Raw genomic sequence first — 20,805 nt, forward strand, 5'->3', positions numbered from 1 at the left:
CTGCTCCATGACCTCTACCCAACAGAGGGAGCCACTTACCTGAGCAGGCAATTAATGGTGACCAGTGGGATTTGCAGTTCCCCAGAGCTGGTTGTTGCCATCAGGGAGGTTGGAGGATTTTGTGTCAGCCCACGTACACAGTCAGGCTTCCAGAAGAGCACTGCCATCACAGTTATGTTTCCTGAGTGCCCAGTGGGTTTAGGTCACTATTTTGGATGCCCCTTTCCCAGTAGGAAGATTTCACTAGAAACCCATTGTCACTATGTCAGGTAGCTCTGCAGTCTGCAGATGCCAGACCTGGAGAAGGCAGCCAGCTCTCTGTGAAGCTGGTTAATTACATGTGAAGCTGCCAGCAGGATGATTGTTCTTTTCCCATGGATCATTAATAAACCATTCTGGCCTGCATAGATGGGGCAGGGGAAGTCTCTGACAATTCCATCACCTTCTTCAGCTTTGTTGGACAGGTCTTCCTCCCTTTCAGTCTAAAGCATTCAAGATGGCTGGGAATGAGGAGAGGAAGGGAAAAGAAAAATCTATTTCCATATAACACATGTTTTTCTCCTAAGATGGAAAGTGGCCCCCTGCTTTCAGATTCTCTTGGCAGCCAGAGTACAAAGGGTTCAAGGCTTGCCATGATGGGTGGGAAGTGCTAGTGGCTCAGCTCCTAATATTTGCAGCAAACTACAAACCAGGCCTGATTTGGAGACGAGGCAACTAGTACAGCAGATGGCAAACAGTCCTGCCCCACTGGGGCCCAAGATCCGCACCATCTTCTTCCTTCAGCCAAGGCAGCCTCATTCCTGCTATGCCTGAGCACAAAAAGCATTTATGGTTTTTTAGAAACTTCTTTTTTAGGCAAAGATGGAATAAGGCAAAGCAAATATAATATGGGAAACTCAATGTAGTTAGAAATATTTTCCTGTCAAACAGCTTAAAATAGAGCTTTTTTTTTGTTGGTTAGAAGAATTTAGAATCTACATTTCTCCATAGAGCATTGAGTGCAAAAATTAAAAATGGATTATAAATAGAAATAAACATGACCCATTCAGTTTCCAAGGACTTGAGTCGTAGCCTTCAAAATACTGAATTAGAGCCTTTGAGAGCTGTCAGGGCTCTAGAGGTTACACAGTCCAATCAAAGCAGTTCACAGTAGTTGAGAAACTGAGGCATGAGGAAGGTAGTCCTCGGGACACACATTGTCATGCACAGGAAAGCTAACATCTGCACATTACTGTTGTATTGATCTTACCTGCACCCTCACCTGCCTCCCAGACAGCCACCTGTTCATCCACTGGCAGTACAGATAAGTAGGAGAAGACTGAGAGTGTCATATAAGATGGAGTGGGGTGTATGTAATAGAGGTGGACAGAAGAGGTGAACACATGCATTCTCTAAATTGTATTATTTTAGAAAGAAAAGGACATAGGGCTAAGTCAGAGGAGGAAGTCATCCGTGGCCTCAGCATTCTGTAAAGAAGACTCTTAACTAGACAGGGTTGCAGAGAGAATGCACACAGGATAAGAAGGCATGCCAGAGAGGGAGGAGTACAGGTGTCTTACAAGCCTGGAATTTTCCATTTGCTTTTCCTGATTAGTGATCATAGAAAAGCTGTTATCTTTTCATGCCAAAAACTAAGCTTCAGAAATGCCCAAAAGAAACAACCAAGGAATACTAAACTGTTTTAAATTGAGGGGCTTTCTTTTTTCTTTCGGGGTTGGGGAGAGGCTTACATTGCTTGCCTTTTTATTTATTTTTTATTTTTTTCCCCAAACTGAGAGTTGCAGGGCAGAGGTGAAATTTATTGCCCTCTAACTCCTTAGGCAGGACTTCAGCTCAGGCACTGTTTTCTGGTCGCTTTCTGCCAGACCACATGGTGGACCCCTGGGTATCATCCCTTGCCCCTAAGGCCCTGTTGCTCTTGGGGTTGCTCCCTCTATTCTCTCAGAGGAGGCAGATCTGAAAGCCATAAGCCATGTTAGCAGGCTCTGGGCCTTACCCCCACCTTGTAGCTGAGGCTGCTTACCCATCTCATTAGTGGTGATGTCTGTGTGTCTTTTAAGGGCTTGTCAGGTGGGGGAGGAACAAATCGCATTTTCCAGCAATTTAATTTTATTAACTCTTAGTCCCCTCTCCCCCCTTTTCCAAAGCACAGCTAAATGGAGCTAAACATACACACAGGGGCTATATTTAATCCGGATGGTGTGGTAGAGTAAGGAAGACACAAACACAGAGGTTTATCCGCTACCTAGTAAACACAGGGAGGTGTCAGGGCTGGAGAATTCAATAGTAATAATAAGCATTTATATGGTACAATGACAGCTTTGATACAGGGCATAATTTTCTGGGGATTGCTATTAATTGTGCTTCTGCCTGTGAGCGGCCCCCTAGTGAGGGGCTTGGAACACCACGCAGAGTAAAGCTATATTAAACATCAATTAAAACAGTGTAAAATAGAAACCAAGTAAAATATGCAAAGGTCAGAATGGCTGTGAAGGAGTAGACAAGGCCCTGAGGGAAGAAGAGTTAGGGCCTGGTGAGTCTAGTACACTGGGGCATTCATGCTTCCAGTTGCTCTAAGCTTCTTTGAGTTCCTAGGTTTAATAGGTCTGCTGGAGAGTGAGCAATGGTACCCTCTGGCTTCCCCAAGTTCAGCACTTTCCCAAAGGGTTCTCAGAAACAACTCACTATGACCAGCAAGGAATGTAAGAAGACAACCAGAGTCTATAGACCACACTGTCCAATAGGACTTCTCTGCAGTGATGGAAATGTTCTTTATCTGCATTATCCAGTACAGTAGCCACTAGCCACATATGGAAATTGAGCACTTGAAATGTAGTTAGTACAACTGACTAACACAGAATGTTTACTAAAATTTTAATAGCCACATGTGGCTAGTGGCTACCATATTGGACAACACAGGACTCTAGACAGTCTTTGCCCATGATAAACACCCCAGAAACATTGTTTTTGCATTGTACTCTTCTTCCTGAACCAATCTGCACCTTCCCATATACTTCTGAATGTTTAATGTTTTCGAGTTTTTTTGTTTGTTTGTTTAATCCAACCATCCCACGCTCTTAACTTAAGCTTCCAGATTCTTTCATAAGGGTTATACACAATGTCAAGAAATGAGAAGGGTCAGTGCCTGCATCCAACCAGGCAGCTATTTGTCCTTGCCCCTTTTTCTCCTGGTATCCTCCAGTCAAGTGTTTCCCACTCCCCCAGGCAGAAATGAAGGGAATGGCTCTGGATCTCTGGCTAAATGAATTATCACCCATCTGTGGTGCTGTTCCCACAGAACATCTGATTCAGTTGTGAGTCTGACCCTTGAATTCTGCAGAACCAGGGGATTATAAAATTCCCAGGTCATCCAGGGAATTCTCACCTGACATTCTTTGGTCCCTTATACTGAAAATACCTTTTCTAGTAGCTCTTTAAACGCTTGTAGAATGGATCCGTTCATTGGGATGACATAGTAAAGTAGATGAAGCACTGTACTTGTAATAAAAAATCCCATGTGTAAGTCCTGCCTGGCTCGTCTATTTACTAAATCTGTGGCCTTGACAAAAAATCATTTAACCTCCCTAAGGTTTCATCTTCCCACATAAAAATGAATGTGCTAGATTAAATGACCTCTAGGACTGAGAGGACGTAGAAAAGAGATCCTAGAGAAAGAAACCCTAGTTACTATAAAGTCCTATACCTCCCTCAGTTTCTCCCTTCAGATGTCAGGCCTGCATTTCAAGCAGGCTTTCCTCCTTGACTTTCCTGACTCTGCCAAGATGCCTCACCTGTGTCTAGTTAGCACTGACTCAAACTTGGAAGTTGTCTGGCAGCACAGACACACCCTGAGGTAGACTGGGTGGCATTATCTCATCTGGTTATTATCACACTCATGTGAACCTCAAGGTTCCCCAGTTACTTTGATGCATCCTCAGAGGTAGCATTTTGGTCCATCATTGAAAGAAGGCAAGAGGTTTCTTGGCTTGGACACTGGGTCCATAAAGCAAAAGAGGGGCTTGGGAGTTACCTCTGTGTGCCAATCATGTTGGCTGGCTGGTTGTCTGCCACCCCCTCCACCCAGCAGTCACTGGTTACTGCTCCAGGGATTGTCCCCAGCAGCCCAGAGCCCCTGTGGAGCTGCCAACTCTGCACAGCTCACAGAGGGCCCTGTAACATCTCTAATTGAAGAGCTGGTAAGCGGACGCCCTCGGTAGAGGTATTTTTAGCTGCAGTGATACAGCCTCATCTTTTCTGCTGGATATTTTGTTTAGTTATTTTTTAAATAAAATAAATAGTTAAAATTGAAGACTGTGGTCCCAAGCCCTAGTGCCAAGGCCCAAGAAATTTTGGCACACCCCTTCACCAAAGGCCTAATTAATCCTAAGACCAGGTGCTAAAGCTCTGAGTTTGCCAGAATATTAGGCCAGAGAGACAGCATGTACAGAAAGGGCTAGAAATAGAGAGGAGGCATAATGCAGGCTGGCCTGGTGTGAGGTGCTAAGGGCCCTCTGAGCAGCCTTGGCAGCTGGGAACAACTCTTTCCAGGCCTCTCAGACCTTTGATGGATCTAGAGGATCAAGTGAGCAGGCCTCAGCTCCTTGCATTATATAGTAGATCCCATTCTGTATCTTGCTGACTTAATTCTTTTGTTTTCCTTCTCTTCCCTCCACCCACAGAGAGTGGGTGTTGGGTCAGGGGGAAAGAGATAACCTCAAGTAGGCTCCACTCCCACATGGAGCCCAACTCCAGGCTCAGTCTCACAACCCTGATATCATGACCTGAGCTGAAATCAAAAGTGTCCACCATATAACCAACTGAGCCACCCAGGCTTCCCTTATTTCCTTCTTTTTATCCTGTTCTATGGCATGCCACCTTTTCCTTAGCTTTTTTATTGTGTACCATGTGATCAGGGGTAAAGGCACATTCTTGGAGCTCACATTAGGGCCCATAGCAGGATTCTGGGTTGATGAGGCAGTGGTTCTCAACCTCGGCCGTACACTAGAATCATGGAGTGTGGGAGCTTTAGGAAAGACGCTCGTACCTGGGCCTTCCTTCCAAGATTCTGTCTTCATTAGGCCCCAGCTTTTTAAGTTCCCCAGGCATATTAGGTGATACCAAGGAATAGTTTGTTGATTTTGTTCGATGTGATAATGGCATTTTGATATGTAAGAAAATGGCTGTGCTTTTTAGAGATGCATTCTGAAGTATGGAAAGGTGAGGTGACATCATGTGTGGGATATGCTTTAATATATATCAGCAAAGAAAGGGGGATAGATGAAGCAGATCTGTTCTGATAAGCAGATCTGTTACTGAATCTGGATGGTTGGTATATTCTCTAGTTCTAGTGTTTCAAATTTTTCAAATCAAAGTTTTTTAGTAATAAAAAAAAATGTTAAAAAAAAAAACCACTTAGAATCTCTCCAGATGATTCTAATGTTTAGCTAAGATTGAGAACCACTGGTTTAGAAGACTGAATTTGGGGCATCCCCGGAGGTGCAGCGGTTTAGCGCCACCTGCAGCCCAGGGTGTGATCCTGGGGACCCGGGATCGAATCCCACATCAGGCTCCCTGCATGGAGCCTGCTTCTCCCTCTGCCTGTGTCTCTGCCTCTCTCTCTCTCTCTGTGTGTGTGTGTGTGTGTGTGTGTGTGTGTGTGTGTGTGTGTTGCTCATGAATAAATAAATAAAATCTTAAAAAAAATAGAAGACTAAATTTGGATCCCCACACCCTAGATCAGCTCTGACTTGGGACTTTGGATAACCTAAGAGTGACCTTTCAGGATAAGTTCCCATAAGTAATCTGGACCCTCAGCTCTTGAGGAGGTGAAGAACAGCATAGGCACCTAGAATCAGAATTCAGAGTGGACAGACACACATAGACAGCTTTGTCTGTTCTATTGAGAGACGTCAGTATCACCCAGCCCCAAGGGCTGTTGTACTTTGTGGTTTACCTGCCTTGTCACTTGCCAGCACTCCTGCATACTGACCTGAGAACCTTTCTTGCCACACCAGGGAAATAAAAGACCACTGCAGTGTGCTGCATGCACGGGAGGGCGCTGATTTCTGTAGTGTTCAGCACTTTATCTAGTGGGATTTAGCTGAAGCTAGGGTGGGGGGCAAGGGCACTGAAATTGTACCTCCCTGTCCTTCCCGGGAGTCTGCATGCTCTCAGCTCTGAGTGCAAGTGTATGAGGGCTCTTTTGTGTCCTTAGCACCAGCCCCAACTCCCAAGCAGTATTTTGCTCGGGCTGCTCAACAGGTGGGATAAACAGAAGCTTGCTGCAGCCCAACTAAATGGTGCTCTGGAGCTTTGGCTGGAAGTTTCCAGGCCACATTTAAATATCACAGCCTGGTTTAAGACCCTGACTTGGGGATCCCTGGGTGGCGCAGCGGTTTAGCGCCTGCCTTTGGCCCAGGGCGCGATCCTGGAGACCCGGGATCGAGTCCCATGTCAGGCTCCCGGTGCATGGAGCCTGCTTCTCCCTCTGCCTGTGTCTCTGTCTCTCTCTCTCTCTCTCTCTCTCTATCATAAATAAATAAAAATAAAATAAAAAATAAGACCCTGACTTAACACCCACCTCTCCATTCTTGAGCAGGCTGCTGGCTCTCCTTTTTTCTAGGGGCTTTGTGGTGTAGATCTATTAACAAGTTGGTGTGGTTGTGAAGGGAAGTGGAGAGAAAGCTATAGACTGCCCAAGGTCACTCGACCAGCCCAGAGCTTTGCTACCAATAGTATTTACCGAGTGCACGGGTGCCCTTCTCCCCACTCCGTTGGGAAGACTTGGGAATGGTCCTTTCAGCAAATCCCAACTTGAGAAAGGTGCAGAAGTCTCCCCCTGCACCTCTGTAGGAGGGCCCAGAGCATCTGACTTTCCCCAGGGTCGAGTCACTATTGGTCCTACCACTCTCCAGTGCCTACATCCAGAATTCAAAAGGACAGTTTCTTCCTCTGCCCGCTCATAAGAACTTTCAGCCTCAGAGTCACTAGAGTCACTAAAATTTAAAACTCCAAGCCATATGGCCTTCATTGGGCTGTTTGGATGGGAGGAGGCAGAAGCTTTCACTGACTGTCTTTTGCTCCCTAGTACATATCTCCCCTGTTGTCACCCTTAGGCTGTTCATTGTATTGTTTCCCCACTGTAGGAACTCCTTAAGGGCAAGAATCAGGTCTTTCATCTCCATTGTTCCCAGCACCTGGCACAGTGCCAGTCACTGTACTGGCTCTAAGTAAGCATATAGATGAGTAAGTGAACCAAAGGAGGGTTATGGCAGGGAAAGCCACTAGGCTAAGGGTCAGAAACCTAGCATTTTAAAGAGTAGTTTCTCATTCATTTGGGCTTATGAACTGAACTGTGTGGTAATCTTGAGCCCTGCCTGAGTTAACTTACAGAGCAGCCTATGTGTTTGGGAGGGTTTCTGACTGGTAATGGCTAGAGAGAAGCATGCTATTTGGTTCTCTTTCCGCTTTCCTTTGGAATAAATGGACATGTTTATAGGAGGGTTTCCCTTTGTTTTTCCAGGGTAGTCAGTTGATACTTGGCCAGCTCTCTCACAGGTTCCTCCTCCAGAACCTCAGGGAAACCTCAGGGGCACTAGCTCAGCTACAGCAAAACTATGTACAAGAAGTCCTTCTGTGGTTGGTGACAGGACTGTCCTGCCTCAGAAACCAGTGTGACCACTGAGAATTTCCCTGCTCCCTCTAGACTCAAGAGCAGAGGTTCTAATCCTGGGCCTGCTCTTGAATCACCCAGCTAATATTTTTTAAATATTAAAATCCTGTCACCATCACCCTTATAGATGCCTCTGTATTTGATCTAGAGTCTGGACGTTGTTGTTCAGTGCTGGCAATGTATACTTAGGACTGAGAACCATTGCCTCCAAGAGTCTTCACTAGAAGGAGCTATAATAGCACTTGAACATCTGCTGGCCTTGCCCTCCCCCTACCCTAGAAGGTGGAAGAGAAGAGCATGTGTTTGCCTCTTCTGCACACCCCACATCTCCTTCCTCAGCTAGTTCTCAGATACCATTCCCAGACCGTGCAGAACTGTCTTTGCAATTTAAGATGAATATTTCTTTTAAGACTTTAGCTCAAATAATGCTTGCCCACTGGCTCCCAAATATCACATCCCATCCTTTGGTAGCAGAAGATTCTGCCTCAGCAATGAGAAGCAAGGCCAGACACCAGTTGAAATCCCAGACAGCTTCCTACCCTCCTTCCATATCTTGTCAGATATTTCAGGCTTTAAGTCCTTATTCGTGCTCTGCCTACTTGGCTGGCTGTTCTTGCACTTGAGCGGCTTGTTTGCCTGGACAGGTCCAAGCTGTCTGAGCCATCAGCAGCTGCACCTCCTCCCTCGCGCCTTCTGTCTGGGCCAACCTTGATTCACAGTAGTGCAGATGGCCCCAGCCTCACCAGCAACGTCTGCCACTCCCATCCCTCTCCTGCCCTGCTTTCCCCCAGATGAAGGGGCTGGGCCAGGCTTTGCCTGCAGATCAGCCTAAGACTAATATGAAGACCACTCTTGTTAGCTCATGCTCTGGCATACTAACCTAGGAAACATAAAAATTTTATCTGAAACACACAGGACAAAGGTACAGGAAGGTCTGATGCCTACATCAGAGGTCATCTATTTTTGCAAATATGCTTAGTTCCACCCACACTGCTTCCTAAATATTATTGGGAGCTGAGAGAGCAGGTGCCAGAAATCATCTTTCCTGCTCTGCCTACCCTCTCCTCCCTCAAATGCAGACTTGACAGCTTCTCATGGCACCACCCCTCAGCCCCTCCGTCTAGTTCAGGGTGCTGAAAGGTAGTGCGCTGTAATACACTGTTGTAATCAGTTCATTTCCCTTCTCCCTGTCCCTCTCCAAGAAAAATGAAGTGACAGGTAACAAATGCTAGAGGGGGTCATGGGTGACCTTGTATATGAGAAAGATGTGCTGCAGTAGCCTGAGGGCCTCACTCTGCCTCTCCCTGTGGTAGCTCACTGCTGAGCTGAGGACAAGACACTGGAATCAGGGTGTCCCATCTAGCAGGCTCTCTCTGACACAGACCTACAGCCATGCCCTCCAGCCACAGCCAGCTGCAGGGAGGAAGTACTGTGGTAGCAGTCTGCTCCACCTTTAGGATGGGGCATCCAGAGCAAATGCACCAGCTCATTTGGGTCATCTGTAAACCTAAGGGACCCCAGCAGCTTTGGAATGCCTTTGGTTCAGCAGTACTAATATTCACATGATTCATCCTGAGGCTTACTCAGCTGTTACACATATGATTTCTCTGTGGAGAAAACTGTCCCAGTCCTAGGCTGCTTAAACAAGAACATAAGCCCCCAGCCAACCATTTTTATAGGGGAATATCAGGACTGAGATATATTAGCCCCTGTAGTATTTTCTTTAGGATAAGGATATTTTTAATCCTTAATAATGATGAAATATGTCCGTTGGTGCCCAACAACCAGTAACATACTGACTAAAGGAGACAACGACTACCTGAAGAGTTACCTGCTTTTGTCTCCATAGTTCGAGGCCAGGCATTTGGTGAGTGCTGTTTGTCTTCATGAGCATGGGGCCATGCGGGTGGAATGGAATTAAGGGACCTTATTCCACTCCAGATGCCATGGCTCCTACAACCTGAGGATGGGGTCTCCTCTCTTCTATCCCACTTGGCAGGTAAGGAAGGAAAGATCCTTGGGCATAGCCCAGTACCTTTTTGTTTCTCTGAAGCCACATAATCTAGATCACCAAGGTGGTCAATTTCTTGTTCTTCACAACTGGCCCTGCCCTCCTAGGCTTCCTTCTTTGTGTGTGTGTGTGTGTGTGTGTGTGTGTGTGTGTGTGTTTAAATCTTATTTATTCATTCATGAAAGACAGAGGGGGGTGGGGCGCAGAGACACAGGCAGAGGGAGAAGCAGGCTCCATGCAGGGAGCCTGACGCTGGACTCTATCCCGGGTCTCCAGGATCACGCCCTGGGCCGAAGACGGCGCTAAACCGCTGAGCCACCCGGGCTGCCCTCTAGGCTTCCTTCTAACATTATATGTTGTACTCTCTTCCTGCTGCAGTTGTTGCTTACCCTCTTAATAGGATACATACTCTTCTGGGTCCATTGTTTTCTCCTTTGACCACATTTTAATGACTGCCGCTTTTGGTTTTTGATCCACAAATTCTAGTCAAAACTGCTGGGCTGAGTGACTCATGGCACAGTCCAGGTCCTTGAGTTGGGTCCCAAGGAACCCAAATTGACAGGATTTGCCTTAACTCTTAGAGTAACCATCAGATTTGTAGCTAAAAACCTGTGGCAGATACATTGCCAACCGTATCCCCAATTACATGAAGGAGAATGGCCCTTGAGCTGCTTGGCCCAGGTCATGCTCTCCAAAGGGGCTTGCTGCCTTCCCCACCTTGCAAGTTGCTGAAGAGATTGGGATAGGAAGGTCCTGCCCTGCATTGTCTGCCCTCTCTACTCACTGTGGCACCGCTTGCCCATAAATCTGCCAGAGTTCCCAGAGCTGCCTGTACTGCTCACATTGCCTGGGGGTCTGCTCCATGCCAGGATGCCCTGACCTGAAAGGGTGCAGAAGGACTCCTGTCGTCTCTGTACAGGGCTGCGTCTCAGGCTCCACATGCTGCACTAAAGTTTTAGACATGAGAGGTGGCTCTGTTCTCTCGGGGGATAAATGGGGAAAGGATTCCCCCCACTGACATTTCCAGGGTCTTAATTCCAAGTGGACAAACCCATTACCAGGCTCCTGCTCTACACACCACACCTGATTCCATCTCAGGCCTTTTTGTACCAGCATAGGGAAGCCCTCAGTCCAGCAGCGACAGTAGCAGCACTATTCGGGAGCAAAGTCTTTAGCCTTGTAGTATTTTGTAAACTGAAGTAGTGAGACCTTAACTTCCACAACAGAAACGAAATGGAATGACCTTGTGGGGTGACATGTACAGCCCAGCCGGCATTTATTTGAGTTGTTGATTTACACATATTAAATGGTTTTCATCACTACTGAACTTCCTTGCCTCTGTGTGATGGTCAGGTTCTTTTGTGTGTTTTTTGTTGTTGTTGTTGTTTTGTTTTTTTTGATGGTCAGGTTCTATATCAACCATGGCATTCATGCAGGGATCGGGGAGAGAGAGCTTGGCTCCTTTACTTTGGCACCTGAAAATGGTTCTCCATGCTGCACAGAGTTGCCAGTGGGGAACTGCTGAAGTAGCACTCTGGAGAATCACTAGGGAGACCCCTCTGTCTCCTGCCAAGCTAAACAAACCCTGCCCATGCACCACTCTGAATCACATTTCTCTGCAGCTTCATTCCTCCTTCCCGAGCTCAGCACACGGCGCCGCCTTACGGGAAAGTCCTGGGTGTCAGCAAGAGAGGCATTTGAGGAGAGATGAACTGATGTAGGAAGGGGGAGTGCTGCTCGGTCATCTTTTAAGCAGAAAGGAAAAGGTCATCAGAGCCGTATGGGGCCCGGGTTAGATTATTGTTAACTCTGCCTTGCTGCAGCAAAGGGTCCATCTCAGTAGGGCCAGCGCTGGGCACTGCCAACCCCATCCAGCTGCTGACAGCCCAAGCACAAAGAAATGCATGCTCTGTGTACACAAATGGGTCTGCATGTCAGCGTGAGCCCATTTTTAGCCCTTGCCCAGAAAGGGCAGCCCATGACATAGTAATTTAATTAAATTTGCCTCCCTCCATGGCCCACATATTTGAAGAGTTTGGCGGGGGAGGGGATGAATCTGGCTGAGGAACATTACCCTGCCGCTCTGGCACTGCCCCAGAGCCGAGCCACAGTACCATAAAGGGTCTCACCATCCTGAATCCAGCCCAGGGCATCTGTCTGCACTGCAGGCTCTCTGGCGGGGCTGCCTGCTGGCACATCTGGCAGAGGCAGCCTCTGGAAGCATTTCGTCTCCATCACAAGAAAGCCACCAGGGGCAAAATAAGGGCTCCTTACCCCCTACTCAAGACCTGCTGGCAGCAGCCTCATGAAAAACTAGAGCCACAGCATTAGCTTTCCCCACTGATTTCAGTGTATAGGAAGGGAGGGGACAGAATGGGAGGACCCCACCCCTTCAACCGACACCATAGCCTCAGTAATAGCTATCAACCCAATTTCTGTGTTGGCCCACATCCCTGTACTTTTAGAAAAGATCCATATTTAGGGACTCGAGGTTGATTCAGTAAACTTATCACCATGTTTTACTTCTCAAATGCTCAGTTTTTGTCCATTGTGTCCAAGCTCAATCCACAACCACAGTCCACACTCCAGAGCCCTCCCTCTGCCTTTCAGCCCACCAGTGCTAGTCTCACATTGAGACCATCACTCCTCAGGGGTACCTAAGCTTTCACTTTCTCTTGTCTCCTCTCTCTTGTCAGAGTGCCTGCCCATTTCATCTTCTCACTGACCTCTAGCCTCCCACCCAGCCTTTTCTATCCTAGGTCAGCAGTACCGTGGCCACTGGAGAAGAGCACACTTTCCTGTTACCCTCGCTCCCCACCAAGAGCATATCCTCCTGGCTGGCTAATCTCTCCTGCATAATGATAGCAGCACCTCCGAGAGAAAGGGAATTTCTCTGGCACAGTTTGTCTCAACACCAGCAGAACACAGGCTTTTGCTTAGGAGTGGGAATCATTAGTATCAAGCCTTTATTGAAGGGGACCAGTCTCTAGGGGAGCTAGCGGAAATTACCACTCCTAATAGATGAAAACTCATTTGCTTGAAGCCCCCGCCCTCTTCTTTATTTCCTGCATTCTCCCCCCTCCCTTCTCTTCCCAGCTTTGAAGTCAGAGAGGTACTGCTATCGCTATCCCATCCAAGATGGCAAATTTCTGCTAAATTAACTTGGTTAAAAGATCCTTGGTTGATAGCGGCTGTTCTTTTAGAATGTTTCTATTGGGACTTGGCTTGAAACCATCATGAAAGGACAGATTCTAATTAAATGTATGTGATAAAATTATAGCCAGGACCACTCCATTTCCCAAGAGAGGATTTATTGACATGGCTGGGAAGAGGAGACATTTACTAGCTTCCCAGACCAGGTTTCAGAGAAGGCCCCAGAGTCAACCTGAGCTGTCTGAGCTTTCCCTGCAAGGGTCCCCTTGTTTATGTAGTACCAGGGAAGGCAAGAGAAGTGGAAGCAGGACTCCAGACTTCTCTGCTTCCCCAGTGGTCATCTTGACCTTGAACAGACCTCTAACCTGATTTAGCTTCTGTATGCCTTCCCTGCACCAGAGGAGTACATGTTCTTTATCTTACAGTTCTTTGCTCTTGTAGGGGAAGGTCGGGGGGTGGCATAAGCAACAAATGCTCCTTTTAATTTATTACCTGTTTGGGCTGCCATCAGAATTCACCTGCCTTGGAACGTGTCTGGTTGAAGAGAAAGGAAGAGTTGCCTGATTTCTCAGCTCCAGCTATTTGAACGATGTCATGAGTAGGCACCGTGTCAGAGAATCAAGCCCAGATAAGGTACTGGTGTGAAAGGCTTTCCCCTTTTCTCCCTAGAGGCCAACTGTAAGGGACTGTACAAAATTGCAAACTCCAGCAGGCACTAATCATTTTGTAGTTTCTGTAAATAGCGCCCCTGGATTTGTCGGTCACTGTGGTCCTGCTGGTGTTCCGTAGTAGTGCTGAGTTGGGAACCCAAAGACCAGAGATCTGATCTCTGTATCATCAGCTGTGTGATACCTGAGCAAGTCACATCTCCCTGGCCTTCATTTTTCTCATAAATAGAAAAAGTTTTCTAAATTAACTTGGAGATTCCCTTCTCTGCCTCCACATCTTTGAATTTTGAAGCTATAAATCATCATTCTATCTTAAGTGTCTTGCCATCCTGAGGTTGGCTAGCCTTGATTACACACCCATGATGTGAAGGTGCCCTCAGCTGGCATGATACCATTGGTCAGAGCAGATGTGGACTTAAAACAGGAATGTGGCAGAGGGAAAGCTAAGGAAAGGGAAAGCTACCCTGCAGGCACAGCAGGCTGAAACAAGAACACTGGGATAGGCCAGTTCCTTATGCTTCTTGTTTTCATACTTCTCTGTGGCTTCAGAACCTTCTTCCGACATACACGCACACAGTACACCCAGTAGGTGCAATCATTTGCCTCATCAGAATAACAAAATGAAATGCAAATGTGCTTTGAGATATCTCAGTCTTGCCAGATATCTCCCAGCCCCCCTTCCCATTTCTAATTAAAAGATTGTCTTCTTTTCCTGATTCCTTTGGCAGTCTCTTCCTTTGCCCTCCCTCCTTACTCCAGACTCTCCCAATTCATCCCCTTAAAGAGATGAATTGGAAGAATATGCTGTCATGTCAGAAGGAAGCCATTGTCAATTCACACAGGCAAAGCTAATAGGATAAAGTATTATCCGACTTCCTTTAAGTCCAGAAATTAAGTCTTCTTGCAATGGTAATAGATTAGAACTTGTAACCACTGCAGCTGGTAGGCTGCAGAAACAATCTGTTAGTATCTGAGGCCTCAGCTCCATCCCTGGACCTTTGCTGGGCCTTTTGTGAGGGACACACTGAGCATTCCTACAAACACTGCTGTGCTATCAGGGCAGTGACCTGCCTCTGTGGAGAGCTGCCTGGAACTCATTCAATTCACCTACAGGGCGGAATCTGAGTGGGACAAGCTGTCTGAATGGTCTTAATGAATCTGGTTGAGTAGGTAGGTGAAGGGAAGAAGCCAGGGCTATGAAGACTCTAGGAAGTAGCCGGAGGCCAGGAAACCAACCTTTGCCTAGAGACCGGTTAGTGTATAAAAGCCCTTCTCCGTCATCCTTGCTGACTCATTGAGCAGGTAGAGTGACTTATCCAGTGACTAAATCAGCACCAGCGCAGATATAGGGAAACCAGAGGTGAGACCTTAAAGGAACTTGAAAAGACTACAGATGAAGGACTTGCTTTGGAAGAGGAAACCGCATGAGAACTGTTGGAAGAAAGAGTCACCAGTCTTCTAGAATGGAAGGATCTTGCAAAAATGTCCTAGGTCCTATCATGGCAAATGATTGTACTCAGATGGGGATTATGGAGGGAAACAACCTGATATAAGAAATTGGAGGATGCTGCTTATTAATGGGGTTATAAGGAGGTGCATGGGTATTAAAGAAACAAGTGGATCAAAGACTGTTCCTTTGGTATATTAGTAATCAAAACTTTAGTAATTGTTCTAGTATTGTTCGTAGGTGCACAGAATGACCATGAAAGTACCTAAATCCTACTTCGCTCCTTCTTGTCCCTACACCTGGCATTAGAGCAGCTTTCATCTCAGTGCTTCCCACTGGAGGGTCAAAAATTTTAGTGGGATAAGTTAGGGAAGACACCATCCTCTCAAATGATAACACTGTTTGAAAGAGAGCTTCTCGGGATCCCTGGGTGGCGCAGCGGTTTGGCGCCTGCCTTTGGCCCAGGGCGCGATCCTGGAGACCCGGGATCGAATCCCACGTCGGGCTCCCGGTGCATGGAGCCTGCTTCTCCCTCTGCCTGTGTCTCTGCCTCTCTCTCTCTCTCTCTGTGACTATCATAAATAAATAAAGAAAGAAAGAAAGAAAGAAAGAAAGAAAGAAAGAGAGCTTCTCCCAGGGATATCCCCTACAGGCCTCAGCCTAATCTCTCTGACCTACTGCCAGCATCCATGTGCACTGAAAGTCATCACCATTTTTACGGGAAAACACAATTTATATAATATCCTCCCTCTGGAGTAATATTCCTTTTGTGGATAAATAGTGACTTGCACCACCCTCTTCTGTCCCCCTGTGACTTTGCCCTAATAGAAATGAAGGATCAGATTCAGAGCAGACCTCTGAGTGAGCTGGTCAGGGTCAGGATTAGATTACAGTCCTAAAGGCTGGGTTGCTTCCCCCAAGCAGTGGACAGTCTGTGGGATAGAGAACAGGACTGTTGTGGGTAGGTGATTTGCCCCAAGTACTGACAGAGCTGGCATGTTCTGGAGGATAAAAACCTGTGATCATCCTAAAATCTAATTCTAGCCACTCATTAGGAAATCAAAATGCATTCTCTCTTAGGCTTCTCTTGGAAAGTTGATCTCCCTGCTTTTCTTCACTTCCGTTCTATGTCATGGATTTCACACTAACAGTCCTCCCCCATCCAGGGTCCAGCCAGCCTCTTGCTTGCTAGGACAGAGGAATCTCCCTGGCTTCCTCCTTAACTGCATTGCAGACCCTTAGCCTGTGCATCTGCCATGTAGCTCCATTCTGTTCTCGCTTGCTCAAATTATGGTACTTTTTCTTCCACCTAATTATCTTCTCCAAGCCCTCTGATTCTGTTTTAAGGCCCTGATAGCTCCTCTCTGTGCTGCCTTCTCCTTCCTGGGGCCTTACCCTTCCCCCCGCCCTTCGTAAGGCACCCCGACAGAGAAACAAGGAGAGGTGAAGAAGACTGTAAGAAGTTTGTACTCTCAGTAAAGGACCGAGGTTTCCAATATAAATGTTTCCTGGCCCAACCCTCAGCTTGTGCATCATATCAACAGTAGCACCTTTCCTTTCTTCTGGCTTACCTCGGGGGAAGGTAATCTGATCCTGGACTAAAAATGGTGCCTTGGGCCAGCTAGAGAGTTGAATTAGGGAACAGAGCACAAGGCATTGCCTTCCTGGGGACCAAAGTACAACTCCTCTTTTTCACTGGGTCTGGGCTTATATAGATAGTGCTGTCCCACTGTCCCAGACTTCTCAATAAACATCCTTCCTCTCTGGAACAGCTCAGTAGGCATATTCTCTCTTTGGGCACAGATGAGGTTCTAGAATAGAGGTACTGACTGAGGAAGGCTGGTCAGTTGGTCTGTATCCTTATGTTTATCATCAAATAACTACCAGCAAAAAAAAAAAAAAAAAAAAATAACTACCAGCAATACAAAATTACTGTATGATGTCAGTTACTATTCTAGGTGTGATTTTATTTATATAATTTCAGTTCTCAAACAACCTATGAGGTGGTGCAGTGCAGATACTACTATGTCCATTTTACATATGAATAAACTGAGTATTTGTCACACAGGTAGTAAGCGATGGAGCTGAGATTCAACCCAAAAGACCAGATCCAAAGTCTATACTTGAAAGCACTGTGCTGTGTTGCTTTGCAAATATGTATGTTTCACTGATCTGGTTCCTGAAGCATTTATTCCTGTTCCAAGAAACAATTTTTCATTTTAATTTATTTTTTTATTTTTTTTTTATAAAATTTTTTAAAAAGTTTTATTTATTCCTGAAAGAGAGAGACAGAGACATGGGCCGAGGGAGAAGCAGGCTCCATATAGGTAGGGAGCCCGATGCGGGACTCCATCCCGGAACTCCAAGATCACGCCCTGAGCCAAAGGCAGCCACCCAGACGTCTCACTTCATTTTAATTTAAAACAAAGATGAAAAAAAAAAAAAAACAAAGATGAAAACAACCTTAATCTACAGCCCAAACCATTTTCACCCTCTCAGGTGTAAAGGGTATTTTCTGAATGATAGAGACCAGGAGAGGTGCTTTTGAGCCAAAAGCTGCCTTTGCAGTTCAGCTGAGGCAGGATTTAGAAATGGCGTGAACAGTGCCTGCATTAGCCGATGGCATGGAGTGCTGAGTGCCAGCAGAGGAGATAAAATCAGACATATGTTTGGATATAAATGTTCTCTCTCTCTCTCTCTCTCTCTTTCTTTTCCTCTAATTTTAATCCCCTGCTGCTTTGTTGCAGTAAAATGTTGGGGCCTTAATTGTGGGCTTTGGCCCTCTCAGGTAGTAGTCTGGGCTGTGTAAGGCCCCCTCAGCCCTCTCCTAGTTGATGTCCATCTCCATAGAAGTAAGCCAGAGCTCTTTATCTTTACTATTAATTATTAATGGTCATGGATTCTGGACCTCTTCCCCCACCAACAACAGGAATTGTCTTACCAGGGACTCTTTACTACATTGTTCCACCCAGCAAGTTGCTGGCCTCAACATGATAAACAGCCATGATAAAGCTAATGTCTCTAGGCCTTGAAAGTGTCCGGTCTACTCTCCTTCCTTTGATAAAAAGATGCAGCACAACACTAGAGAGTGATAAAAGGCCTAGAGCAGATTATGGGAATGGCAGCCTCAGCATGGCACTTGAAGGACTGGGGCTGGGGTAGGTTTAGTGGAGGAAGGAGCCTCCCCCAGTAGTCTCATTGTTGAGCCAAATAAGCAGAAACCATTCCATTATGGAGAACTTAAACTGATCAGTCCTTTAAGACCCTTTAAGACCTCCGCCACTCCTCTACTCTGCAAAGCTTCCAAGGCTGAGGTCTGGGAGAAGGCCAAGCTACCTTTCCCTTTGTGAATACCCTGCTTACCTAGGTCACCCTTTCTCTGGCAGCTGTCTGCCATTGAACCTCAGAATCAGAAGCTGTTATGTGCAGTCCTTAGTGAGCACACATGGCCCTTGGGCCAGCTGTGTGGGACCCCTGTGGTAAGAACTCTGGTCAGTCCTGAGAGGGCAATAGAGCCAGTCCTGAAGGAGCTTGAGCACCACTAAGAAGAGAACACAGCAGTATCTGTAGGAAGGTCCCATTTTCACTGCATATCAGCCAGGAAAGAACTGGGTTCTTAAAGGCCCAGAAGAGCCTGAGTGAGGAAGGCACATTGACCTGGGAGTCTGGAGATCTGGGTTTCAGTCCCACCTCTAGACTAAATAAATGATCTTTCATGTCCTTTAAAAAATTCTCTAATGAAAATTCTCTAACTGCATATAATCAGCAGCGGTCTTTCCCTCTAATGTGTTGCTCCAGCTACTCCCCTGAAGAGCTACCAACCCATGTCCCATTCTCAAGTAACAAATCCTATAGCTTGGCCACCAGGCCTGAGGATGAGTCACCAACACGGCATGAAAGGCTGTACTCTCGGTGCTCCTGGGACTCCTCTCTGAAAAGCTGTCCCAAGTGCCTGCTACAAAAGAGGATATACCCAACATTATGGCAGTGGAGCCCTGCCACTCTACAACCTGCAATACTGCCCAGGTCAAGGAGTGGGCCCAGTGGGGAAAGCAAACTACCCTTGCAGCTCTAAGGCCGCTTACACCCAGGAACCATATTCTCAGTCTCCCCCACCTTCTTTCATCTTCCTTCTGGAAAGCACTTCTCCCTCAGATCCCAATATGGCAACGTGCTCAGCCCCCAGGACACATGCATTTGTCCTTAGGACTCTTTCCCAGGAATGTTTTGAGACCATTTCTATATCCCTCCCCTCAGACCTCTGGTACAGCCACAGACACTTCTTCATTCCAGAGTGACTGTATAATCCCTAACTATCCAAGTAGCTGTCACAAAAGCAGAGGCGTGAGCAAATCGGCCCCACATCCTTTCTTCAGCTGGTCCTGGCCAAGTCCCACCCTTTACTCTGCTGCAGTTTCCTTGTCGTATTGGGGGTAAGCTGGTAAAGGAGAGACAGAGAGAAATATATATTCAGAGCCCAGAAATGTGAGTGGCAGTTTCTAATTGTGCACCATGCGTGCATGCTGCCACACACACTGATACCCAGAAATGACTTGTATATGCCCAGGGGATTAAGAATTGGCCCTTTCTTAGCCAGCTGCTGCAAAGTGCTGCCTGCCTTTCTCTCCTTGTTCAGTGCCAGAGAGATCACACCCACTCAGTCCCGATTCCCTGCAGTAGTATAAAAGCGCTGAAGAGACGCAGGATCCCAGTTCATGCAGACTCCCTGGACATTATCACTGGGGAAGCATCAGGAGACAGATACCCACCACCACCAAGACGCGTTTGGCTATTTGGCTCCCAGAGAACGGAAGGAACAGTGCCTGTGGGAAATTGAAGCCAAACAGCATTGCTGCAGACCTCTTAAATCCAGTTCCCCTAGGGTCCCTGGGTAGAGCCGGTGCTGCCTGACCAGCAGCTTCTGCTGAGGTGGCATTTAACTTCTGGCCTGGTCCCAGGATCTGAGGCTGACCCATTTCCCCTGCTTTTCCAGGGCATCAGGAATTTGGTTCTAGCCCCAACAAAGCCAGGTACCAACACACTTAGCTTATGGAAGGTGCGCTAATATTGGGGTGCTTTTATTTAAGCTAAGGAAAGATTGTTGACAGCTTTAGCATTTTTCACATTGTCTTCCCCTCCGGTTTTACCTCTCCCCTCCCCTCCCCTTTTTATCTTTAAGTAGAAAAGACTTGGTTGATGCTTGTAAGAACCTATAGGATCTTATTCAATTTAACCCTTTAGGGACATTGAAGTAAAAATTGAACAATATTTATTAAAATACAAAAATACACTTTTCTCACATTACAATCAGTGTTCTTTTGTTGGCATTCCCCACCCCACCCATCCCACCCCTTTCAAATCTGAACCCTTTATTTCTTTTTAAAGCTAAAATAATAAATGAAAGAAGTTACAGCATTAAATGGACCAGAATAACAGAGATCTCTGCCTTCACCACCCACACCCTTCCCTTTCTCCTCCACCTCCTCCTGAGGTAGGCCTGGAAGAGGGAAGCCTTCCCCCCATTCCGCTACATTCAACAGGACTCCTTGCAGAACTCACTTCTCGTGTGCATGTGTATCACTTTTGTTTTAACTGTGTATCTCACATCTTTTTTGTGAACCATCCTGTTGATTCAAGGCTTCATCGTACTTTAAATGAGCCTGTGCCCTTTTACTCTCTCCACCCGTGTTTTGCCCCCACCCCACCGCCACAACCAGTTGACATCAGCTGTAATAATCCCTAATGAATCAGCATTTAGAATAGTCACCAAATCACAAGCATGAGAAAAGCTTCCACTCCCCCAAGCTCCCCAATCCCAGCCTCTCTTCCTTCTCCACCTTAAAACAAACAAAAT

General features: G+C 46.6%; 1 protein-coding gene and 1 long non-coding RNA gene across 2 annotated transcripts in view; both read left to right on the forward strand.

The window, feature by feature from the left end:
• The window catches only part of SND1 (staphylococcal nuclease and tudor domain containing 1), a 420,919-nt gene that overhangs the window by 337,417 nt on the left and 62,697 nt on the right, over window positions 1–20,805 (forward strand). The gene's annotated exons all lie outside the window — the stretch shown is intronic.
• Window positions 1–20,805, forward strand: part of LOC144289028 (uncharacterized) — a 79,476-nt gene that overhangs the window by 15,506 nt on the left and 43,165 nt on the right. The gene's annotated exons all lie outside the window — the stretch shown is intronic.

Source organism: Canis aureus, chromosome 18 (assembly GCF_053574225.1).
Source record: "Canis aureus isolate CA01 chromosome 18, VMU_Caureus_v.1.0, whole genome shotgun sequence".
Taxonomy (NCBI): Eukaryota; Metazoa; Chordata; class Mammalia; order Carnivora; family Canidae; genus Canis; species Canis aureus.